This window comes from Typopeltis vanoorti, chromosome 6 (assembly GCF_054136105.1).
Source record: "Typopeltis vanoorti isolate ZY-2024b chromosome 6, IOZ_Tvanoo_1.0, whole genome shotgun sequence".
NCBI lineage: Eukaryota > Metazoa > Arthropoda > Arachnida > Uropygi > Thelyphonidae > Typopeltis > Typopeltis vanoorti.
In genome coordinates this window covers 4,994,259-5,014,961 of record NC_143554.1, presented here as the reverse complement: position 1 = coordinate 5,014,961, position 20,703 = coordinate 4,994,259, and the positions used below count along the sequence as shown (strand labels likewise).

General features: G+C 35.8%; 1 protein-coding gene across 3 annotated transcripts in view; it reads left to right on the top strand.

Moving 5' to 3' along the window:
- LOC150105258 (uncharacterized) overlaps positions 1–20,703 on the top strand; it is a 560,407-nt gene that overhangs the window by 434,876 nt on the left and 104,828 nt on the right. The window lies entirely within an intron of this gene.

The following is a 20,703-nucleotide window of genomic DNA, read 5'->3' as shown; positions in this document are numbered from 1 at the left end:
CAGGATTCCATGTGGTATCCTGTCATAGGCCTTTGCTAAGTCCAACAGTTTCACTGTAAACATATTTTGTTAATCCAACTCAGGTTTTCCTTCTATCCATTCCTGTATTTTGCTCTTGACTTGCTTCTCCAATACTCTGACAACAACTCCTAATATGCTGATCGGTCATTAACTTGTTACATGAGTCTTGGAACATCCTTTATGCAATAAAGAATGCAATATCAAACTGGATGATATACTCTTGCAAAGTGTTCACTTAGTAATTCTACTATTTCGACTGATTCAGTTACCTCCCTACCATTGGCATTCATTAAAATCATATTGCCATATACATTCTTTCATTTACCTGCAGCATATTGAAAGAACTGTTTAGGATTATCTTTAGCCTGCATTGCTAACTTCCTTTCATAATCTGCTTTTGCCTTTCTTACCACACTAGTTACCCTTCTGGCCTGTGCCTTGCACTGTTCGTGTATCTGCAGGGTCAACTTTCTCCTTAAATTCCTTTCACAATTGTTTCTCTTTTTTTTTTTTTGCAGCTCTAGCTTAATGATGATATTCATCCATTTAACTCCCACTTGATTTACTATCCTGATTCTAGGTATGCAGTCTACCATTATCTCTCTCAAACATTCCTTTACCAGCCCTTGCAGTTTTACATACCATCGCACTGATCCAAGCAGTCTCCTAAACTTGTTATACTTACCAGCCGTTTCCACCTATACTCCATTTTTACTGAAAATTCCACACATTTAGCCACTATTCATTGAGTCTATTTGCAATGCCTACTATCTTCGTATTTTCCATCCTCTGGTCTCTGTCATCATCCAACTGTATATTTTATTCTGCTGGCCTCAATCTCACATCAGATAGCCTCAGATGTGTTATTTTCACTGGCCTGCAGTTGAACAACTTCTTTTTTTAGTTGCAGTTCATCAGCTATCATCAATAACACTCCTTCCCCAATACTTTTCACACTATATCTTCACATTTTATCCCACTAACTATATCATCTTCTGTTAGCCATATTCATTAGTGCCAATAACCTTTGGAAAGGATGATGAGCTAACCAATGTCAAAAATTCCTCCTGCTTGTTCCAAATGCCTCTGGCATTAGTGCAAAAGCCCCTTAGGCCCACCGCAATGCTTTATACTAACTATCCCATCCCGGTTTGCTACCAGTGGTACTAACTTATACATATTATACACATTCTTACCCTCAACTGCCCCACCGATGTCTATGTCTGAATATCCATTCAACAGCCCCTCCCCCACCAAAAAAGCTCTAGTTTCCATGATTCTACACATCCACTTTCAATTCACTCAACAATTTTTTTTAGTTTCTGAACACCAAATCCATTCGGATACAAACCATCCTTCTTGTATAAGCCCTTTCACCTGTCAAACTCGTTCCACAGATTCACGACGACGAGGTCTTGTTGTAATTGCGGTCGTTGTATGGTGTTCCGTTGTTGGAGATTTTTGAACTTATTTTGGTGCCGGTTTTTGACTCTGTCGAATTCTTTTTTTGCCATTGCGTCGGTGATATTCTCTAAGATCTGCCAAAGTTCCGTATTTAGAATATCATGCAGTGATTCTCGTAATGCGCTGATGGTTGCATTTGCTTTTGTTAATTCCAGGCGAGTGGTGTTAATTTGGTCACGTAACAGCGCTACACTCGCTCGTTTATAGATGCGTTGTGCTTTGGCCGAGTGGAACTTGTTTTTGATTTTAAAACAGTTCGGTATTAATTTGGTGTCTCGGCATCTCATTAAGAAGGCTAACCTGTTTAGTTGTCGCGCCAATTTCAAATTCCACTTACCATATTGTCGTGTCTTGCGTACGATATCGTCTCCGTGAAGAATCCTTAAACGTGTGGACAGACTTATGTGTTTGTCGAACATGTTGTTTATTATTTTATCCTTGGGTGAGCGGATGAGGGTGGCTAATTTGACCCATAGAGCGAGAGCAATCTGGACAGCATTCCTCCTTTATCACATCCAGGAGTCTACCTAGTACCCTGCTCATGCAATCAAGCCTACTACGGTCAAACAGGAAGAACTGTGAACATACGCATCAGCGAACATAAAAGATACGTCCGGAATTATCATTATGGGAAGTCGGGCCTGGCAGACCATGCTCTGGACACCCCTGCACACAGGATCAACTGGAAAAACACAAAAGTACTACACAGAAACCCGTATAAATCAGAGAGATTGTTCTTAGAGGCGACAGAAGCCCTAAAACACACTCCAAATCTCAACAAATATGGCTGTATTAACTTGCCGAAGATCTGGGAGACAGTCATATTAAGAAAAAACTAGCTCTTTTCTAGGACTCTAGTAATATATGATACCTTTTTTTTCAGATAGAGGGCGCCAAAATCAGGACTCTAGTCTTTGTGTTGCTGCTACAATTTTGTTTAAGTACACCATGTTGTTTTAGTCTCGCGTATTGTGACAAACAGTGTTTTTGTGCTCTGAAGATGCTGGTTATAACACCAGCGAAATATCAGCATCAAGTTAATAAATTAATTATTTACTTAGTTTCTGTGTTCTATTATGCCGTTAAAATAATAAACAACTTTCCCACCACTTTCAAACCAAATTCCAGCTGTTCTTCAGTTATTCAGCCATTGTACTACACTAAGTCCATTTTGATTAAATTCTTTAAATTTAAACAATGAATTCTTGGACGCCATTGTTCCGCTTTGTATCGTTGCCATGTGCTACACTACATAATTTACCATGAAAAAGACTAAATTAACAATATTTAAAACAATACTTTTTAACTTAAACTAATGATCTTCACAATACAGTCTAATTCTAACCAAATCCATTCGGATACAAACCATCCTTCTTGTATAAGCCCTTTCACCTGTCAAACTCATTCCACATATCTAAAAAAACCATGCCACTCCTCCTGCATAACCTACCATCAAGTCATTTGCTATTATCACTCTCCTTCTCAGCTCTACTCTTTAATATTGTGGCAACAGATTTATTATTATTATTACAGGCAACTATAAGGAGTCCTTAGACTTATCGAGGGAAGCCCTAAACATCATATCAAGAACTATTCAGCATTCGCTCAGTATCTATCATACTTTGCTTTGAACTCATTCACAGGCATGGCACCCACAACAGACTCTGGCAGCTTATTCCACTCCTTCACCACTCTCTAAGTAAAAAAAACCTAGTTCTATCACTCATGCTAACTACACTTTTGCTCATTTTCGATGGATGGTCCCTAGTTCTCCCATCACCAGACCTGTTCAGAAAAAATTCCTCTGAATTAATTTTGTAAAAAAAACCCTCAGTAATTTGAATGTCTCAATCATATCACCCCTTTTCTGCTTATCAACCAATTTCTGTAACCCACAGGTCTTCAGCCTGTTCTCGTAAGGTTCGTTGCACCATCAGATCAGCTACCATCTTAGTCACTCACTTCTGGATTCTCTCCACCTCCTCCCCATCAAGACGAACTGGCACTCAGATCTGGGCACAGTAGTCAAGGTGGGGGTCTTATAAAGGCTCAATAAAGTGGAACAATAGCCTGCTTGTCACTGCTCGTAAAAGTATTCTTCAATAAATCTGAAGAATACTAAAGATGAACTAAATCAACTCATTGTGATGAGCTGATTTAGCCACTTTTGCTATGTGCCTTCTAAACTTCGACCCCCCCAAATCTCTGGCTTCGTCAATTTCCTGGCGTACAGTTCCACCAATGTGGTATACTGCTGCTAATCTTTTCACCCCAAAATGCATGACCTAATCATCTGTACTGCTGTAAACCTGGTGCAGTATGACCTTTGATGTCTTTTCACTATAAAAATCAATCAACCATACTGCTTCAAAACAACTGTCAGTATTTGCCTCCTTGCATCTGTACCCTAGATGAGCACAACTTCTCTGCCATCATCAATACTCCTCCTCCTCTGTTTTTGCTTTATCTGTCTTTGCAAAAGACTACACATTCCTCCATTTCTATTCCTGTCAGAATAATCCTTGTTTAACCATGTCTCACTTATACCAAGTTTTTGAGTGAATGAACTCTATCTACTATACAGTCTCATTCCCCTCGTATTGAATACTTCTAGAATTTGTAAACCTGCTTATTAGCTCATTTCTGTTTCTATAACAAGTCCCACTAATCCCACTTCTTGCACATAACTCCCCTATCCATTCCATTACACCCCCCCCCTCCCGAGACCTAAATGTCACTGCCACATCTTTGACTGTCTTAATCTTTTCTTGTGCACTCACACATCCACTCTTGAAACTATCATCTATACTTTTCATGTAGTGTCTCCCCAACCACCCCCATTTCCTTGTTCACTCTTTATCTCTCTCTTATTCTTTTCACTTGTGCCGCTCATCTCTTCATTGACAAACTTGCCTATCTTACTCTCCTGCTCTTTCACAACACTTCTTGCTTCCTCAGTTCTTAAATTCACTTCACTTATTCTCTCTTGCAGCATCAGTTTCTCCAACTGACTCACACTAGCTCCATTCAATTGTAGCATATCTTTTATACAGCTCTCCACCCATCAGACTCATCCTATGCATTCACAGAATGAACTCGTTTCTCCTCACACAGCCCTGCTAGCATACAATTCATAATCTTTGCTTGCCTTTTCAGTTCATCGTTATTATACCTTTGCAATACACTGACTACCTTACCTACCATACTGTAATATTTCACTCTCCTTAACAGCCTCATGACATCCCTCCTTACATTCTTCTTGTTACCAGCCAAATCATTCATGCCAACTACTGTTACCCAGCCTTTTGCTTGCATACTCTTATCCAATGCTTCAAAAACCCTGCTCAGAAAACAGACCTTGTGCACTTTTTATCTTAAATTTAAAAATTTAGTCTATAGCTACTCCTTCCTTTTCATGATCACTATTGTTCAAATATAATGTGTATTATTTAGCAGAATGTCACCTGTTTTTTACATTTTTGTACCACCAATTAAGTATGTATATGCTTCTTTAGTTCTTCTGCTAGTTACACTTCAGATGTAACTAGCAGAAGTAACTTTTCCATTGATACTTCTTATAATGATGGTAGAGCCTCCATAACTCAGTTGGTATAGACAAAGCCCTTCGGTTCAAAAGAACTGGGTTCAATTCCCAGTGGAAGTATAGGATTTTTCATCCCTCAGAACAGGCAAACCAGCCCTGTGAACACATGCAAATCTACAGTCAACTATTGGAGCAAGTTCAGACTCAGCATCAGCTGAGTCTGAACTTGCTCCAATAGTTGAATATTCACTTTTCACCTTTATTCTTCACATGTTATTTCACATCTAAGATAATTAAAAGTATTTATCTGTTCTGTTGTTTTATTATTAAACATTTTACTTCTAACTAGAGTTTGTCCACAAAATGTTTTTTTTTGTTTTAGTTTTCTTCATAGATATTTTCATTCCAAACTTTCTACTATAATGTTTATATTAAATATATTGACCTTTGTAACTTGTCTTCCTTACCTGATTATTATTATCTGATCATCTGCAAACAGTAATATGTTTATTTTATTATTTTTGGAAATTTCTGTACCCGAGTTATTTAAATATTCCACTGCATTAGTATTTGATTACTATAAATATTAAAAAGCCTTGGAGAAGGAGGGCATCCCTGTCTTATATCTTATTTTATGGAATGATTTTCAGACCTTTTTTTCCTCTTATTTTTATTATGCATGAAAAAAATAAATTAAGAAAATTACTTTAATTCTAAATCAAGTGTGGTTTGCTTTCATCAAAAATTTAACTGCCATGGAGACTTAGGATATAACACAAGTGATACCACAGAACATGATGACAATAACAATTCGCAATGTTCCAACACATACAGTAACAAATTTATGATTTGTATTCTGGTTTATCCATTATATATAACAGTTGGGAAGTTATCAAAATATCTATTAATTTGTGTAATTAATTGTTAATAAGCTTTTGTTCTGTAAATTTTTTCTTTACCAGTATCCCTTATGATGTGCCTCTTAAGAATTTTGTCAGGTTTTAATTATTTTTATTAAACTCTTTATTTACATCATAATATGGTCTCAGTACTGAAAACTACCTACATAATTATCATGTTTAATGCACACTGGGCACTGGTGGTGGAGCTATGACAGGCACTTGGGGCATGGCCATATTTCTGATGTTTAAAATATCTCAGGGGATTATCGATATATAGCCTATCAGGAGAGCTGTTAACGTCTTTTATGTGTTCAGACATGCCGATCTCTCCCAACCTTCCTGTCTGGCCTACATAACAAATGCCAGAAGAACGTTGAATCTCATAAATGCCTACTTTTTTCATGAGATGATGTGTGGATGTAGGAATCTTGAGAATTTTTGTAAAGGTAAAAAAGCCACTTTAACATTGTACTTGCAGAGCAACACATTTTTGAAATCTTGTTTAAGTAAGGGAGTTGCAGGAGATCTACATGTAACCCCCCCCCCGTATAACATGGTTTCACTCAAGAATTCGGCAAAATCCGCATATAACATGGCATTCCTACAACAACACACTCTCGCTCTAACACTGTTTGAGAATTGAGGAAATTCCCGTACAACATGGGGCGTGATGACAGCTTTTAAGAGAAAGCAATATCATTCGATATTTTCATTCGAACATATATGTCGTGTCAGATTGGTGTACAGAATTTTACAGTTTATTATAATTTTAAATTCATTTTGTTCATGGAGTATTAAACATATTTTAAGACTTTCACTGTTTTCTTCTTTGTATGTATTATTCATATGTCTTATTGAACATTTTTTTGTATGTATTATTGAACCTTTTTTAAAGAAGTGTTAAATATTTTTTTTTTGTGAATTAATTTGTAGCCCTGAACAATGTCTGCTGGAAGTAAAAAAAAAAAAAAAAAAAAAGTACCTCATAAAAGACATTTCATCTCTCTAGAATTAAAAATACAGATTTTGGATTGTCTTAAAAAGGGGAGAAAAAGTATCATATGTTGCAAAACCTTGGATTTAAATGAAGCAACAATCCGGACCATACAGAAAAATGAACAGGAAATTATAGCTTCCGTTGCTGCAGGTTGTTCTATCTCTGCAAATATGACATCTTACCCCAGAGCACCAATACTTGAAAAAATGGAAAAAGCTCTTAGTTTTAAATTAAGGGGATATAAAATCCACATTGTTTTAAAACCGAATAAGAAACTCAAAGATTGGAATCAGAGAGTTTCATGGCGAATATAGTAAACTATAAAGTATCGGCGATCACTAGCGTGAGCTAATGCAAGTGACCCTAGTACGTAGTACAATACCGGACAACTCGTTGCAAAGGTGGGGAAAGTTCAGATCACTATTCTTAGGTATTTTCCATAATGTAAAAACACATTTCCTAGGAAATGTATGCTGTTATTACAATATGGAGGGAGGTCACTACCCAGACTGGTTTCAGCCTTTTTTGGGGCTTCATCAGTGAGTAGCTAGACCATAATACCAAAGTATATAGCGAAAAGAACTTATATACTCTGCTATACGAGTTTCCAAAGAGGTGCAACCATTAAGTTACTTAAATATAAAGAGCTAATAAGCTTCATTTCGGCAATATAAACAATATTTTAAATTAAGGGGATATAAAATTCACATTGTTTTAAAACCGAATAAGAAACTCAAAGATTGGAATCAGAGAGTTTCATGCCGAATATAGTAAACTATAAAGTATCGCCGATCACTAGCGTGAGCTAATGCAAGTGACCCTAGTACGTAGTACAATACCGGACAATTCGTTGCAAAGGTGGGGAAAATACCTAAGAATAGCGATCTGAACTTTCCCCACCTTTGCAACGAGTTGTCCGGTATTGTATGTAGCTCATTGTACGTGAGCTAATGCAAGTGACCCTTTTCTGGTATTGTATTACGTACAATACCGGAAAAAAAGCGTGAGCTAATGCAAGTGACCCTTTTCTGGTATTGTACTACGTACAATACCGGAAAAGGGTCACTTGCATTAGCGCACGCTAGTGATCGCGATACTTTATAGTTTACTATATTCGGCATGAAACTCTCTGATTCCAATCTTTGAGTTTCTTATTCGGTTTTAAAACAATGTGGATTTTATATCCCCTTAATTTAAAATATTGTTTATATTGCCGAAATTCTTTATATTTAAGAAAGCTCTTAGTATTTGTAATGAAGGGGATACAAATCCTTTGATGTTTATCCCAGTAAGCGAAACTCTAAGAACTAGGACTAAGATCTATGAGTTTCATACCGAAAAACTTGGCAAATCCAAGCGTAAGTAACCACTTGGTAGTAGAACACCAAGGCAACTCGTATCAAAGGTGGAGCAAGCTCCCTCACTATCCTTGATATTTTCTCATAATGTAAAAACACAGCCCCTAAGGGATGTAATGCTGTAATTACATTATGAGGAGAGGTCACTACTCAGACCGGTTTCAACCTTTTTTGAGGTCTCATCAGTGAGTAGGTAGACCTGGAAGATAACAAGGTTTAAGTGAAAAGAACTTACATACCTTCACTATACGAATGCTATAAAGGTGTGCCTGTATATTATAACATAGAATAAAAGCCAAAAGGCTATTTTTGGCAACCTTAATAATAATGAAGGGGATACAAATCCTTTGATGTTTATCTGCCAGTAAGCGAAACTCTAAGAACTAGGACTAAGATCTATGAGTTTCATACCGAAAAGCTATCGGCTAATCTAAGTGTAGGTAACCACTTGGTAGCACAACATCAAGGCAACTCGTATCAAAGGTGAAGCAAGCTCCCTCACTATCCTTGATATTTTCTCATAATGTAAAAACACAAGCCCCTAGGGGATGTAATACTGTAATTACGTTATAAAGAAAGGTCATGATAACACAGCCTCATAATTACATTATGAGGCTGTGTTTTTACATTATGAGAACATATCAAGGATAGTGAAGGAGCTTGCTCCACCTTTGATACGAGTTGCCTTGGTGTTGTACTACCAAGTGGTTACTTACACTTGGATTTGCCGATAGTTTTTTGGTATAAAACTCATAGATCTTAGTCTTAGTTCTTAGAGTTTCGCTTACTGGCAAATTAACATCAAAGAATTTGTATCCCCTTCATTATTATTAAGGTTGCTAGAAAAATAGCCTTTTGGCTTTTATTCTATGTTATAATATACAGGCACACCTTTATGGCATTCATATAGTGAAAGTATGTAAGTTCTTTTCACTTAAACCTTGTTATCTTCCAGGTGTACCTACTCACTGATGAGACCTCAAAAAAAAGTTGAAACTGGTCTGGGTAGTGACCTCTCCTCATAATGTAATTATAGTATTAAATCCCCTAGGGGCTGTGTTTTTACATTATGAGAAAATATCAAGGATAGTGAAGGATCTTGCTCCACCTTTGATACGAGTTGCCTTGGTGTACTTGGTGTAAATATACTACCAAGTGGTTACTTATACTTGGATTTGCCGATAGTTTTTCGGTATGAAACTCATAGATCTTAGTCCTAGTTCTTAGAGTTTCACTTACTGGCAGATAAACATCAAAGGATTTGTATCCTCTTCATTATTATAACCAGAAAAATAGCCTTTTGGCTTTTACTCTTAGTATTTGTATTGATGACTGCTAAAAAAAAAAAAAAAAAAAAATGGATCCCACTGGACACCAATGTTATTAAACATAAAGCTTTAAAAATTTACAACTCCTTAAAAGAAAATAGAGAATCTGCTATTAACCCTGAATTTGTTGCTAGCAAAGGTTGGTTCAGCCGTTTTAGAAAACGCTTTTCATTACAAAACATAAAAATACAAGGGGAAAGCTCATCAGCTGATAATGAAGCTGCCAAAACTTATCCAAAGGAATTTCAAAAAATTATTGAACAAGGTGGATATACAACACATCAGGTTTTTAATGCCGACGACATGAGGCATTGGTGTAAAAAATGCCCAAGAGAACATGTATTTCAAAAAATGAAAAAGTTGCACCAGGTTTTAAAGCCTCAAAAGACCTTTAATAAGGAAATACCGTGAGCACATGCGAATTTAAAATTATAATAATGGTAAAACTCGCGTAAAATATTATTCAATAGTAACATTTTTGCCTGTGTATCGCAGGCATCTTCAGTACATTTTCAAAGCTAATTGAACAATAACTGACAATTCCAAAGGTTGCCACCTAAGTAGCTAATGTAAGATAACTAAAAAGGTAAATAAATTTCCTAACTAAAAAATAAAAATAAATAAATAAAAAATAAAATTATGCCTTACGTACAAGGCATTAGTGAACATATAGCAAAAGTTTTAAAACCACTGAATATTTTGTTGCCCTTTCGTCCTTCAGAAAAATCTCCTCCTTTCTCACTTCTCCTAAGGACAAACTTCCACATCTTAGTTATCCAGGTGTCTACCAAATTTCTTGCTCTTGTGGATTATCTTATTTCGGACAAACAGGAAGATCTACCTCTATTTGGTTAGAAGAACACCAGTCTTATATTCAATACCTTGAACCTGAACAGTCTGGACTTGCAGAACATGCCATCATCACTAGACATAGACTTCATTGGAACATGACAAGAGTCCTTCACAAAAGTTAGTTTCTCTTGGAATGGCTTTATAAAGAAACATGTGAAACTTTACTCGACTCTTCTAACTTAAACATCCAATGGTTTATGTCTATCCCCTTTATGGGAGATAGTACTTTGTAAATCAGCTAATCTTTCCTAACTTTTTATTGTATATATATATATATATATATATATAATTTTATTTTTTATTTATTTTATTTTTATTTATTTATTTATTTTTATTTTTAGTTAGGAAATGTATTGACCTTTTTAGTTATCTTACATTAGCTACTTAGGTGGCACCCTTTGGAATTGTCAGTTATTGTTCAATTAGCTGTAGAAATGTACTGAAGATGCATGCAATACACAGGCAAAAATTTTACTATTAAATAATATTTTACGTGAGTTTTTCCATTATTATAATTTTGAATTCATCAAAAGACTCTGTAACATTACTTATTTGCAGTAACGCTTCAGACGATCACATGGTAAAATCCATGCTAGTTTATAAATCCCCCAATCCTCATGCAATGAAAAACCTAATAAGAGTGCTTTACTAGTATATTGGATGGCAAATAAGAAAGCTTGGGTAATTATTGATTTATTTAAAAAATGATTTCCAAATGTTTTGTACCAAGTGTGAAAAACTACTTAAAGCAGAAAAATCAAGTTAAGCATTAAAGCTTTACTTTTAATGAGGATTTAGGTCAACACAGCACTCTTTGGGATAGTGCTCAAGCAAACATCAGAGGAAGAATTAGAGCTCATACTCGACAACAATAAATCTCTCCCTCCTAGACACAGGAAGCAATACCTTCTTCCACATGCTTTCCTGAATATTTACTATCCTAGACATCTACTCTCCCTTCCTTTTCCCACACTTCAAGTGGAAAACAAGAATTTATTTGGTAGCAATAACATCCCTGTAATATCCACTTTCCTGCATAAACAATCCTAATCTCCTTATAATAAATTTAGTTTAATCCTTTATCCAAGTGTGAGCAAACAAAGTTTGCGCCTGAAAGTATCTTCAGGACTGGGGTAAGGTGGTACAACACCAGGGCAACTCGTTGCAAAGGTGGAGCAAGCTACCAACACTCCTGTCTCAGTATAAACTAGTCTGGGTAGTGGCCCTTCCCTTAATGCATAACATTAGACATATCCACAAGGAGATGTGTTTTGCATTATAGGAGATACTGAGACAGGAGTGTTGGTAGCTTGCTCCACCTTTGCAACGGGTTGCCCTGGTGTTGTACCACCTTACCCCCAGTCCTGAAGATACTTTCAGGCGCAAACTTTGTTTGCTCACACTTGGATAAAGGATTAAACTAAATTTATTATACTCTAACCAAGTGAAAAATAAACTTTCAACATCTTTCTCTAAATCCAGAGTAATTTATTAAAAAAAGGGTGGCACACCATTTGGCAACTCCTATAGGTAGAGATGACCTGCTAATGCTTCTGCCTGGTATCTCAACTTGGGCCTGGCTCCCACTGAAGAGACCTCAATAAAGGTCGAAACTAGTCTGGGTAGTGGCCCTTCCCTTAATGCATAACATTAGACATATCTGCAAGGAGATGTGTTTTGCATTATAGGAGATACTGTGACAGGAGTGTTGGTAGCTTGCTCCACCTTTGCAACGAGTTGCCCTGGTGTTGTACCACCTTACCTCCAGTCCTGAAGATACTTTCAGGTGCAAACTTTGTTTGCTCACACTTGGATGAAGGATTAAACTAAATTTATTATACTCTAACCAAGTGAAAAATAACCTTTCAAAATCCTAATCTCCATCATGGATATCACAATGAAAAATTGAGTAACTGACTGGCTCATATTCGCATCATTAGCAAAACTTAATTCTGCAATGGTTAGCTCTTCCATGAGCAATGCAATGAATTGTGACAGAGTACATTACACAAGTCACGAAAACTGCAATTCCTAAAACATCTAGATGGTTCCATGTTTCCTTAAGCCATGGTGGAATGATGATTGCACAGCAGCAGCTAAAGAAGCTCAGAAGAAAGCTTGGGGTATTTTTTTGAAGCTACCACACAGTAACAAATCTCATTGCTTTCAAATGTGTCTGAGCTCCAGCAAGTCACATATGCCATCAAAGTCAATGGCATCCTAAATCCATTATACATTTTCCATAAGACAAGTAACACTAAAGAAATGTGGGACAAAATCCAAAAAATAAAGTGCAGATAAAACCACTCACCATCTCTCTATTATCCTTGATCACAGTGGTTGCACAGTTGCTGATTGAACATGATTGCTGACACACTTGGGGAGATTTTAGCTAAAACAGCAGCATCTTCATATTCCCATGTCGTATATCCAAGTTCCTTGTCCAAAAAAAAAAAGTTGCAAAGCAAAAAAACAACAAATCCAGTTTTCTTTAAACCACACTAAAGAAGTATACAACAGATCATTCTATCATCTGCTGTTGGACCAGATAATATCCATTATGAGATGGTAATGGATGTTATATGGTCCTTTCCTTATTAATCATCTGTGATCATCAACTGTTGCACCTTGACAAGAATTTTCTGTGAGTGCATATTTCCAGATATCTGGCAAAAGACAATTATTTTTGCCATTCCTAAGCCAAGGAAGGAATCAAAATTCCTAAATAACTACTATCCTGTTGATCTAACCATCTGCTTGTGCAAGATTCTGGAAAAAGTGGTTAACTCTTGTCTTTTATGGATTCTGGAGAAAAACAATGTTTTTTTTCCAGAACACAATCTGGCTTCTGAAAATATCATTTTGCCACTGGGCATCTAGTATTGATTTTCTTTGATATGGAAAAAGCATATTACACTGCTTCGAGATTTGGCATATTGAAAGACCTAAATTATTTTGGTCAAAGGGAATTTGCCTCTTTTTATCAAGAATTCTTATCTAAATGAATTTTTGGAGTGGAACTACCCCATTCTTACCTTATGTGACCAGGAGTAAATAAAGAGTCCCACAAGGTTCAGTTTTAAGTGTCATGTTTTTTGCAATCAAGGTCAACTTGATAACAGTACACCCAACACTTATACCCTCTGTACAGATGACTTCACCATCTTCTGTCATTCATGTAATATGAGTGCCTAGAGAATAGCAGCTGCAGCAAGCTACTGACCATCTCTCAAAACGGGCGCTTATAAATCAGTTCAGATTTTCACAGTGGTAAATGTTTGTGTGCACTTTTCCCACAGATATGGCTTTCATCTTGACCCAAAACTCTGACTAGGACAATCATTAATCTCAGTTGCACCAGGATCCAAGTTCTTGGGACTCATGTTTGACAACAAATTCAGTTTCTTCCCTCACATATGTCAGTTATGAGACAAGTACCTTAAAACAGCAAATAATCTATGCACCCTATCTTCCACCTTTTAGGGTGCTGACAGATAGTCTTTGTTTCATTTGGACATGCATTGAAAAGATCAAAGCTTGATTATGAGTTCCTAGTCTATACTTCTGCTAGGGAGAGTACACTGCAATGGCTAGATCCTATTCACCATCAAACCATCAGAATTGTAACTGGAGCATTTCGCATGTCACCTATTCTTAGTTGGTATTTTGAGGCAAATGATCCACCTTTGTTGCTTCAATGTCAACAGCTCTTTCTCTGTTATACACAACAAAAATAAAATCCCTGCCAGGTAACCTCATGTGGCCAACTATTTTTTGTCCATGATGGGAGAATCTGTACAGCACTCAACACTGTGCCATAGAATCCTTTGGTTTGTTTGGTAAAAACTTTCAACACTTTTTATGAGTATTCTTTTGAACTCTAATAATCAACTGAGACATGAGCTAGTATAACACATGATTTATAGCCCATTATTATTGTGATGCGTTTTTAAATGGTTAACAGTATCTCCCTGATGTAATGTAATCCTTGTGTTGAAGCTTAAGTGCTGTGCAGAATTCATGTTGGAGGTTTAATTCGATAATTATCAGCACTGAGAAAGGATTAAAAATAATTTTAATACTTCCAATATTTCGTCTATCTCAGAGACATCTTCAGGGATTACAAAAAACTTTTTGTAACAACACACACACAAAAGCAATACAGTAGTGAGTGAAACTAAAGTCCTATCTAGGTGGTGCTCCATCTATGGGGCATTTGCAGGTGGTCTAGGATGTAAAGAGGGATCTCTAATAATTAATTCTCGTGGAAAGGCTTAGATGTTGGTTATGCATTTTTACTAACGCTCGATCTAACAATAAGCTGAAAGCTCTATTGTTACACATACAAACTAGCTAAACATTTGGCCAAAGCTCTCACACACTATTATACTGATAACACACCTTCACACATAAAAAACACTCAGCCCACTTCAAAGCCAGCATAGAAAACCTTACACTCAAACACACTGACGTAATGGTCAGTTTTGATGTCTCCTCCTTATTCACTAATGTCCCACTCAAAGAATCCTTAGAGCTAATCCAAGCTAAATTTCCTCCCGATATCACAGCCCTATTTCAGTTCACAATGAACTCAGGCTATTTTGTTTGGCAAGGAAAATTCTACAAACAAATAGAGGGGACAGCCATGAGTTCTCCACTCTCCCCACCCTTGGCCAATTTTTATATGGAGACTTTTGAAGAGAAAGCGTTCAACTCTACCCCACAAAAACCAACCATTTGGCTTTGCTATGTTGATGATGTGTTCGCTATTTGACCACATGGCTCCGATGCACTCCTCTCCTTCCTAACACACTTAAACAACCAACACGCCAGAATCAAATTCACCCTGGAAGAGGAAAAAAAACAACTGCCTTCCTTTCTTAGACACACTAGTCACCCGACAGCCTGATGGAACCTTGTTTTTCTCAGTCTATGGAAAACTCACCTATACAGGCAGATACATTCACCAACAATTCCACCACCCCTCCTCGCAACAATATGGAGTCATTAAGACACTACACAGCATGGCTAAACTTATCTGTTCAAATGACAATGCCCTAACCCAGTGATTCTCAACCACTGTGCCGCAAAATTTTTTAAGTGTGCCGCCACTGTGAATACCCATACATAAGCGGCGTCAGACAAGTGGTTCAATCAGTTCTACCTTCCTAGCGGGGACTGGCTGAACTAATGCGCATGGCTATTATAGTTCTGGCTACTGGCTAACAAAGCTACATATTAGTTTAGTCTACTAGTCGCCCACTTGATGCGTGCATATGGTTAGTTACAACTTATATATTCGTTTTCATACATGCAATACCACAATATTGGGAAGTCGAACTCAATTAAAATGGATTCAAAGGCAATATACAATATGTCGTTTTTAATAATTTTTTGACAAAATTATTTTTATTTTCAATGAACCCCCTAAAATGGATAAATGGATAAAAAAAAGAAAGCTTAACAACGATAATGATGTGATGCTAGCGATCATGCTAACGAGCCCAGTACAATTAAAGATGTTTCCTCTGCCAAAAAATGTAATGTTCATCTTAAGTATAATAATGACTTCTTAAAATTTGGATTTACATCTACAATGGAAAATGATAAAACTGTTTCCGAGTGTGTGGTATGTGTTTGTAAATTATCGAACAGTGTTATGGTTCCGAGCAAGCTTCAACGTCACCTGCTCACTAATTATCCTTCGCTAGCATCAAAAGACAAAGCCTACTTTCAAAATTCATTATCTGCAAGATCCAAACAATTAAAGATTTTTAAAAAGCAAATTACTGTGTGTGAAAAAGCTCAGATAGCTTCTTATGAAGTGGCTGAATTAATTGCTCTCAAATTAAAATCTCATAATTTGGCTGAAGAAATTATATTACCTGCTTGTTGTAAAATTGTAAAAAGAATGATCGGTGAATCAGCAGAAATTGATGTTTGTAAAATACCACTTTCAAATGACACAATTCATCACAGAATTATAGACTTGTCCCGAAATATTGAAGAAAATACTGCTAAAACTCTTGCAAATTCAAATTTTGCTTTACAAATCGACGAAACAACTGATATTACGGGAAAAACATACTTAATTGCATTCTTTCGATTCATTCACGAAAATTATATAATTAATCAATTTTTATATTGTCGTGAATTATCTGATTTCACAACAGGAAAACATATTTTCAATGAAATTAATTCTTATTTACAAGAAATTAAAATTTCGTGGAATTTGTGCATTGACATTTGTACAGATGGTGCTCTGGCTATGACAGGATCTATAAAAGGATTTGTAGCACATGTAATAGAACATAATGCAGATATATTATTTACCCATTGTTTTTTGCATCGGGAAACACTCATTACAAAACAATTACCATCAGAATCGAAAGTAGTGCTGGAACAATGTGTTAAAATGATTAATTATATAAAATCAAGACCATTAAAAAGTCGCCTGTTTAGTCAATTATGCCAGGCTATGGAGTCTAAATACGAATCATTGTTACTACACACGGAAGTCAGGTGGTTATCCAGAGGGAAAGTTTTGTCTCCCGTGCTTGAATTAAAAAATGAGATAAAGATATTTTTTGAACAAAATGATAATGATTTTGTTGGTTTGTTGGATGACAAAATATGGTGTGCTAAGCTGGCTTACTTATCTGATATTTTTGTTATTTTTAATAACATAAATACGAGTTTTCAAGGACCGAAAGAAAATATTTTAAACTCAACTGATAAAGTGTTGGGATTTTAAAAAAAAAATTACTTTATGGTAGAATAAGGCCCAAGAAGGTAGTTTAGAAAAGTTTGAGTCAGTTCCAACAGATTGTTATAAAATAATAATTCATAAAATAGTTATTGATCATTTGACAATACTAGAGCAAAAAATTGTTCATTACTTTCCTAATTTAGAAATAAAAAAATTTGATTGGATTCGGAATCCATTTGTGATAAACGACACATCGGTGTATGAACTAACTTTGAAAGAAGAACTGATTTCTGTGTGTAATAACCGAGATTTAATTTCAAAACATTCAGAAGAATCAATTAATTCGTTTTGGGTTAATCTTAGATACGATTATCCAACAATATCACAAAAAGCTTTAAGTGTGTTATTACAATTTCCCACATCTTATTTGTGCGAATTCGGATTTTCGGCTTTGACCAATATAAAAACGAAAAAGATATCCAGACTTTTAAATCTGGATCACGAAATGAGAGTAGCATTATCATTTATACGCCCAAATATAAATGAAGTTATCAAAAAAAAACATGCTCAAATTTCGCATTAAATGTAATTTATCATTAAATAAACATTTTGTTTACTTTGTAATGCAATTTTATTTTATATTTTATTTCAAATTATTATTGTATGCTGTTTCTACAAAATATATTATAGGTACATGAATTAATTAAGTAAAATTCTTTTAAATTTATCTTATTGTTAGTGTGCTGCCAAATTTTAAAATTATTAAAAGTGTACCGTGATGAAAAAAAGACTGAGAATCACTGCCCTAACCACAGAACTAAACCACATTCTCAACACTTTCTCAGCCAATGGCTACCCCCCCCCCCCCCCCAATTGAAATATTGAAACCAATATTTCAAAAATTTTGAAATATTGGTTTCAAATTTCAAAAAATATTTAAACCAATACCCCCCCCCACACACAACAAGGATTACTCTAAATTCATCACCATACCCTATGTCCGAGGCACCTCGGAAAAAATTACAAAAATCCTAAAAAAATATGCCTGTTACAGACCATACAAAAAATTGGCATCCCTTATCCGCTCTACTAAAGACCAACCTTCTCCCCCCCCCCCCAGACCTACCTGGTGTATACCAGGTCCCTTGCAGCTGTAAGCTGTCCTACTTTGGCCAAACAGGCAGGACAGCTAATATCAGAATTTCAGAACACAAGGACTACATTTGTTTCACCAATACAGCCACTCTGGTCTTGCAGACGATGTGCTGGATACCTGCCATAGAATACGGTGGAAGAAAGCCACAATAGTACACTGTAGTAAATACAAATATGAAAGCCTTTTCGTGGAATCATCCTCAGCCCTAAGAAACAATCCAAACCGCAACAAATTTGGCTGTGAGACTGCCTCAAATTTGGGAAATCTACATCAGAAGACCTTCAGTCCAGTCGCCCAAGAATACCAACATTGCCCGCTAGGGGGCACCATCAGGACTTTAGGAGAAAGAATAGCTTCCTCCATCTTCCTCATTTACTGTTTGGTGTGCCTGTGTGCACGTGTCTTGTTCTTAAGTTCCTGTGAAAATGGCAACGTGACATTGCCGAAATATTGGAAGTGTATTAAAATTTATTTTAACATATATCCTAGTTTACATTGTAATTTCCTTAAACTATTTACTAAAAATCTAATAATTAATGTTTCCCAAATTTTGTGAAGTTTGATGCAACCGTATTTGTTTAAATTAGGTTGATTCCTGAGTGCCGATGCAGATTCAAAAAACAGTCATTATCTTTTGAATTTACTATGGTGGAGCATGGTTGTGTTTCAGGAGATCCTGTGGGTAGTATCCAAAACATGGTCTGCAAGGCCAGATTGACTATAATCGTGATTGCAGATGTAAGATCTGTGTTCTTAGACAGGCAGGTCAGTATCCATCCGGATGCTGACCTGCCTGTCTGTCTGAAGTGAGCCGGTTTACAGCACAAGGTACTCTATATACTCCAGGCACTGAGAGAGAGGAGGGGGCTGTTCTTTGGTGGAATGGATAAGGGTAGCAAGTTTACGGTAGGGCTTAAAAGCTGTATGGAGGTTGTACTTTTTTTTCTAGGTGGTGCAACCACCTAGATAGGACTTTAGTTTCACTCACTACTGTATTGCTTTTGTGTGTGTGCTGTTACAAAAAGTTTTTTGTAATTCCTTAAGCTGTCTCTGTGACAGAGATGAAATATTGGAAGTATTAAAATTATTCTTAATCCTTTCTCAGTGCTGATAATTATTCCATTAAACTTCCAACATGAATGGGTGTAATGTAATGTTGGATGAAATATATTGGTGTTTTTTAATAAAAATTCTATATACAAGGGGTGGGGAGCTGAAAAGTTCTGATATTGAGGTTCTAACCTCAATTACTTCATGGTGATTATCACAACTTTACAGTGTACCCTCATATGTTTGTTATTACATGTTAAGCCATGAAAGTTATTTAAATATGACCAGTACATATATTCCATTAAAACTATTTATTAGTACTGTTCTTGCATATATCCTTTTGATACTTGATTTTTATTTGTTTCACGAACTCCTTATACTTTTTCAATGATTGTTTTACACCTGCCTTTTATCTATCATTTTTTATATTCTTGTTTGTGTATATCTTTCGTTTTAGAATTACATTTATACACATTTTGTTTATATCCATTCATATTTTGTAGTTTGTATACTGCTATGATCCTTTATTGGCACAGTATGACCATAGCCATCCTTGCACCATTAAACACCAAACAAACAAGCAAACCTTAATATGACTTTGGTGACATATAGGATATTATTGAATTATATTAGTTATTATATTGTTTACCTCATCTTATTCTAAAGTTACTATTATGAATAATTTTAAAATGTAATCACTTATAAGCCTAAATGCCAGAGGCACATTTTTATTGCTATGGCATTGTTATAGTTTGCATGTAATATATGTAAAGCTTGTTTGAAAGGTTTAAACCTGTATGTCTATTCTATAAAGTCATTCTCACTCTCTCTCTCCGTGTGTGTGTCCTTTTACTTCTGCTGTTCCAACTATATTTGGTTTTTAAGTAAGCATGCATTAGTTAAGATCAGTGGAAAGAATACAATTTGGACTTTGGCTGTTTTGGATTTTCCTTGTTCTTATCATATCCATTATTAGGAGTAAGTGGTCTGATCTCCAAGTTTGAAATTAATCTTTGAATGAAACATTTTTGTTTATCTTCTACATTAAAAAATATTGAAATTTCTTCTATAACTTATGGCTTCACCTTCATGTGTTTTAGCTGATTGCAGTGTAACGACCATAAAATCTAGAGTTTAGCTCAACCAGCATAATTTACTCATAATGCATTTCTCTCCCTTCATTTGTATAGTACTGTAGTGTTTTTCATATTATACAGAGTGAAGTGTTTCATTGAACTCCCAATTTGAGAATAATGTTGTCAGTGCTGTGTGTGTGTGTGTATGTATGTTAGAGAATATTTCTTGAGGTATTTTTTTTTATG